This window comes from Myotis brandtii, unplaced genomic scaffold (genome assembly GCF_000412655.1).
Source record: "Myotis brandtii unplaced genomic scaffold, ASM41265v1 scaffold722, whole genome shotgun sequence".
Lineage (NCBI taxonomy): Eukaryota > Metazoa > Chordata > Mammalia > Chiroptera > Vespertilionidae > Myotis > Myotis brandtii.
Window position 1 is genome coordinate 61,593 of NW_005370851.1, and position 6,088 is coordinate 67,680.

Sequence of the window (6,088 nt, forward strand, 5' to 3'; positions counted from 1 at the left end):
ATAAGGTCAAGCCTAATTATGCTTAAGAGGACTGTGCCCTCTAAGCTGGGACTTGTTTGTGACTTTGCCAACGGGTCAGTCCGAGGTTTAACCCTATAGCGGCTCCCCACATGTCTGGTGCACAATGGGTGCTCAGTAAGCAGGTGCCGAGGGAGTGGAAGTGGTGGGGAGCATGTGGCGCCTGCGCTGGGCGGGCCCCCGGGAATTCAGGGGGACCCTTGTATCTCACAGGCGAACCCCAGGGGGCCGGGCTTGGGGTGCTGCGCTGCCTTCCGGCTGTCAGCCTGGTCAAGTCTTTGTCCCTCTCTGGACCTCTCTCCCCTCTCCAAGGGGAGCATCTCAGGGTTCCTAGGTGTGATGGCTCCGGGGGGGGGGGGGGCGGTCATGCCAGGTGTAAGGGTATCCTTTACTGCCTCCTGTCACCCCGGCCCATGGCCCTGTTTCCCCTCCCTCTTCCTGCTTCCTCCATCTGCCACAGTGAACATGGGGTGGCTGCTCCTCCCCCTTCCAACATCCAATGAAAAAGCCAGTGAAATCGCTGCACATAGGAAAATATCTGCATCAACTTAAGAAACTAAGCCTGCGTTGGAGGCAGATCTTGTAGCAGCTTCTAGGAAGGGCCCCATCAGCAAGGGGCAGGTGGGGGCTCAGCCTCCTGGCGGGGTTTCATGACTGGCCTATCTGTCCTCCTGATGCTGACTTGGGTGTGCTGGGGAGCCTCTGGAGCAAGGCAGTGGAGTTCCTCTCAGAATCACCTGGGCCCTGCTGGCAGCAAAGAGGGCCTCAGAAACCAACTGCAGTGAGAAGAGCCACTCAAAGGCTCCTGGCCCGTGTCGCCTGGACTAGAACAGGGTCTCCCACAGGGAAGGGAACCGGCACGCGGAGAATACCAGCCGAGGCTTGGCTGGTACCACATACCCCATATCTCCCACCTGCGATCTCTGAGGAAGATTCCACCAGGGTCTCAGGATCCTATGGAGCCAGGGCACTCCTCACATCCAACAAAGGCCCATACAGACAACTCTTCCTGAGAGGAGGCTGCCCGGGCCTATGGAGACAGGGGCAGCAAAGGGAAGGGAGGACAAGAGGGCAATGGCTACCTCGTAGGTCTCCATAGCTCTAGCTCCTCACAAGACACATAGTAGGGGCTCAGTGAATATTTGTTGAATGAGTATATGACTCAGAGTACAACCTTCTTCAGCAATAGGTTTTACTGGCGAAACGACAATATTTGTTCTTCGGGCTCTATTTAAGATACGAGAGAATACTTCTATTACATAAGGGCAAGAGACAGTGGCAAACAAACACTACAGTAACTGAATTACAATTTGCATTGGATGCAATAAACAGTAAGGCAGAGGGGTTCCCCTCAGAATCATCTGGACCTCTCAGGACAGGAACAATAGAGATGAAGTAAAGAGCTGATCCAGATAAAAATAGAGTGAGAAAAACAACCCTGAAACCTGAGTAAGCAAGCCACCATATTTTTAACACTATATAAACACAATAGAAGAATTATATAATAAAAAATATCTTGAACCATGCCTCCTAAAAGTTCAGGAAAAATAATTTCACATAAAAATAAACAATAAAGAAATATTGAGGCCAAATCTGACTCAAATTTATAAGAAAAACAGAGAATAAGGAACAGGATAATATTAGTACAGACAATAAAAGCATACCAGAAAGACAAACCTATACCAAAAAAGTGTAAAACTAAAACCTATTATCTCAATACATTAAGAAATTAATATAAAACATAAAAGAGTTACTTAAATTAGAGTTAGAAAAATCTGAAATGTGGTGACAAAACTACAGAAGAGAATTAGAAAATAATAGGGAAAACTTCACTTTATAAATTAAGACTAAAACAGAAGGAACAGAACAGTGAATAGAGACAACAGATAATGTGTTAAGAGAAAAAGAAGGTGACAAATATTAAAGATGGACCAAGAAGATCCAACATATCCCTGAAGGAGAAAACAAAAATACAGGTAACAAACAAGCACTTAAAACTATTATTCAAGAAAACTTTCCTGAAATAAAGAAGGATTAGAAGCTTTGTTTTGAAAGAGCACTCCATATATCTGAAAATATCAGCCTAGAAGGAACAACACCAAAAACACCCTTGGGAATTTCTCTGGTCATCTAGGGAATGTGTCCTGAGTTCAGCAATGGAAGGTTGGCGTCTACACTGGTGAGGGCAGCTCTGGAGTTTACAACTTCAGGGTGATGCCAACCTCCAGACTGTGGGCGGCCAAAGTGAATTGAAGATAACTGTCCTGGGGCTGAGGAACAGAGGTGCCAGGTGAATTTCCCAAGGGGTGCCGTGGTTCCCCTGAACAATGGCAGACCTTGATGGGGAGGAGGCAGTGTGATCCAGGTGCGATGTCCTCCTAACTATTGGGTCATCAGAATGTTCCATGATGACCATGGCTGATGACTGTATGCCTCAGAAAAAGATAAGATTTCCTAACAAAGGTGGACGAGTGAGGATGGTGGGGAAGCTCCTGAGGTGTCAGAGGAGCCAATGCCCCCCCCCTTTGCCCCCAGCAGACTCCTCATTGGGGGCAATTCATGATGGAGAGGATATCCAGGAAGGCTTTGGGGGTAGGAGGGTAGATTGTGGGGGCGAGACCAAGGGAGAGGCCAAGTGGATGGAAAAGCTTCCAGTTGCCAGCTGGCGGTAAGAGGACCAGGAGGCGGGATTAGTTACAGATGGCACCTTGGAGTAGAGATTGGTTTTGAATCCCAGCTGGTAGTAGCCTAGCCTCCACTCACAGCCCCTGCTCCCCACTACAACCCACTCCACCTTTTCTCAGAAAGTTCTTCCTGTGCTGAGTCCTCGGCCATCTCCTGGGAACTTCCTGTTCTGTTCCTTGAGGCCCTGGGGGAATGACTCCAGCTGCCCAGTGTGGCCCCTCACTGTCCCCAGATGGAGAGGGAGCACCCTAGAGCCCTCAGTTCTGCAGGCACATGGATTTCCGGCCTTGCCCTCCAGTGGGGCTGTGGCACCAGGCGTGGAGCTATCCTGGCTCTGGCTTGAATCTAATGCATCTAAAACTGCCTTTGCTTTTGAAGCAGTAAGCCTAGCAATTAGGATACAAGGGCCTTGGGAGGAGAAAGACCAGGGTTGGAAACCCTTCTTGGCCACTTGTCAGCTGTGCGATTTTGAGCAAGAACTCACAGTCTAGTCTTCAGCTTCCACATTTGAACAGTGAGGGTGAGGATGGGGGCTTTCTCTCTCTCCTTTTGGGGGAAGACTTTCAAGGGTACAGATTCATGGGGCTGCCTTTCCTCCCATTTTTCCCCACTTGCCCGCAAGGTCCTGGGGAAGGACTCTGGCAGACGTGAGCCATTCTGTCCCCTGTCTTTCCAACTAGGAACGCTGGGGACGAGGAGCATGGGCTTGTCCAGCTGAGGTTGGGCAGCTGCAGGACGGCTTCTGGTTTGGTGGCTTCACCACATACAGCAATCTCCTAAGAGAGGCCAAGGTGTCCACCCGTCTGTCCAGCATCTCTCAGGCTGCTTTACAAGTGCCCTAAAGTCTTAGAGTTTATAGAACTTCTCCCCTTGGGGGAAGCCTACTCCCTACCACATGCCCACAGGTAGGGGCGGGGGAATGCTCTTAAAATGAAATTACTCTAGCGCCTACTGGTTGGGGCTGGGTGGTGGTGACCTGGGAGCCTCAGAATCCAGCCCCCCAGTCCCAGCCCAGTCGTGGCTACTCGGGCTGGGCACGCTGGTAGGGGCGGAGGCGAAGGGGGCATTGTCAGGGAAGCCTCCCAGCTGCCCGGCCCGGAGGCTGGGAGGCCTGAATAGCTTCACAGCTCGAGGCCGACTGGCTGAATGGGCGCCTGACCCCTCCCTGGCGGTGGCCCGGAATGGATGACATTTTCATTGCAAACTAACAAGGGGGGAAATCCAATTACCTTACAAAGGGGCTGCCAAAGGGGCCTCAGAGTCTAGGGAGGGAAGGGAGGGCAAGAAGGGGAGGGGGAATGGAGAGGGTGTGTGTGAGTGTGTGTGAGAGCGTGTGTGAGCATGTGTGTGTGTGAGAGCGTGTGTGTGTGTGAGTGTGTATGAGCATGTGTGAGTGTGTGTGAGCGTGTGTGAGCGTGTGTGAGTGTGTGTGTGAGTGTGTGTGTGTGTGTGTGTGTGTGTGTGTCAAGTCTCCCGCCCTGGGAGGCATGGGGGGATAGGTGGGACTGGGGCTTTTAACTCATTCCTCTTTGCCAGAGTTCTGCTGGGAAGCTCCATGCCTGTGGGTGGTGCAGGAGAGGTCCCTGCGCCTCATCCTCTCTGAACCCCACTCTTGGCCCATCGGACTGGGGGTTTCCAGATTGAATCATCAGGTACCCACTGCATAGTTTTTGCTTTCACTATACCCACCTAAACTATGAATCCTTTTTCTTTAAATTTAAAATATATCACTTAAACAGTATGTAAAAAGGAAAGTTCATATCCTAACTGTAAATTTTTTTAAAAGTAGAAGTTAATTTTAAAAAGAAATTTAATTTAAACAACCCAGTGTTGTTAAACCTCAGCTAGGTGCCAAGAGCTTTGGAGCTTCAAGGTCTTGGGGTGAGTGGGTTGGGAGAGGTAAGGGAGGGGGTTGTTAGCAAGTGTTTGCAACAAACCCAGACTTCCCCAGGGCATAACCCAGGAGGATTGAGAGGATTGACAAGAAACCCCTCTCTCCACCAAACAGCTGTTTCTGTTCCGACCCTAGGCTCTCCCAGCCCTGGCCGGGGGCGGTGGGTAGGGCGGCTTCAGCCTGGCTGCCCTTAACCTTGGTTGCCCAGCTATTTAGTGGGGAACGTAGAGGCAAAGTGGTGACCTACTGCATCAGTGGTCAGACCTGGTGCTTGGTGGGGTGGTCACTGGGGTCCCAGACGTTGTGAGTGGCCTAGGGGAGGTGGAGGATGATGGTGGTCGCAAGGCAACAAGAAAAGTTGGTCCTCCACTCAGCTTCCCTTCAGACTAGGGAAGAAGGAAAGCAGACGCCCTACAGGAGGAAATTAGCATTTGCTTCCTGCAGCCCAGACAGAGCAAATCAGCCTGCAAATGTCTGCCAGCCTCAGGGCCACACAGCTTGTCTCCTCCCTCACCCTCCACTTCTGCTTCCCTCCCACCCCCTCTCTCCCATCCCCACTAATGGAGCTTCTTGCCCAGAACACGGACTGGGAGTCTCCTGAGGCACAGGGACCTGGGGGGCGTTGGAAGGATCCAGGATCTTGGAGACACCCAGCCAATACCCCTTCCAGACTGGGGACATTGCCTGCAGCTCCTGTTCCACGGGAGCTATTTGGGGAGCTTTGGCACCAGGAGAGTTCAGGCCCAAGGATGGGACAACACTGGCCCCACCCCCACCCCTGGGGAAATTTGGTCAAATTGGGAAAGCTGAGGGAGGGGCAGTGCCTGCTAGGGGGTGTGGCTCAATTAAGCCTCACCTACTCACCCCTGGCCAATCAGTGACCACTCTGGGCTTTGGGGACTTCCTGCTCCCCCTGCTCCCTCAGGCCATTCCTGCTCTCAGAATGGTGGGGAAGAGGGGAATAGAGAGATACAAGTCTGATCCAGGGACTTAGGGGCACCCCCGAGTCTGCAGGGGGGTCTCCAGTCAGATGCTTAGGGAGTGAGGCAGAGGTCCAAGATGAGGGTAGTCTGCACAGGCTGAAGCAGCCAAGGAAGCATCTCCCAGGTCCTCTTCAGCTTTATGATGTAGACGCCATCCCTGTCCCTTTTGTAGATGGACTTCCCTTTGGAAGTCAAGGTTGGTGCCACCCAGGAGGATTTCTCAGCAAAGGACTTGAGCACAGCATCCTCTCTTACGGGGAGGACATCAAGGGCCCCAGACACGCGAGTTTCTCTTTGAGTTCTGATGAGAACCCAGAACAACGCTGCGTGGACCCCTCTCTAGGTAGCACTGAAAGGCCAGGCATACTAGTATTTATGGGATGTCAGCCATGAGTCAGGCCGTGTGCCCAGGGCTGGGAGGTAAACATGAGACAGCTCTGGCCCTGCCTTCACAGACAGTGGAGTCTGGTCTTCGTGCTGTGGCACATGCTGTCCTGCCGCGCAGACA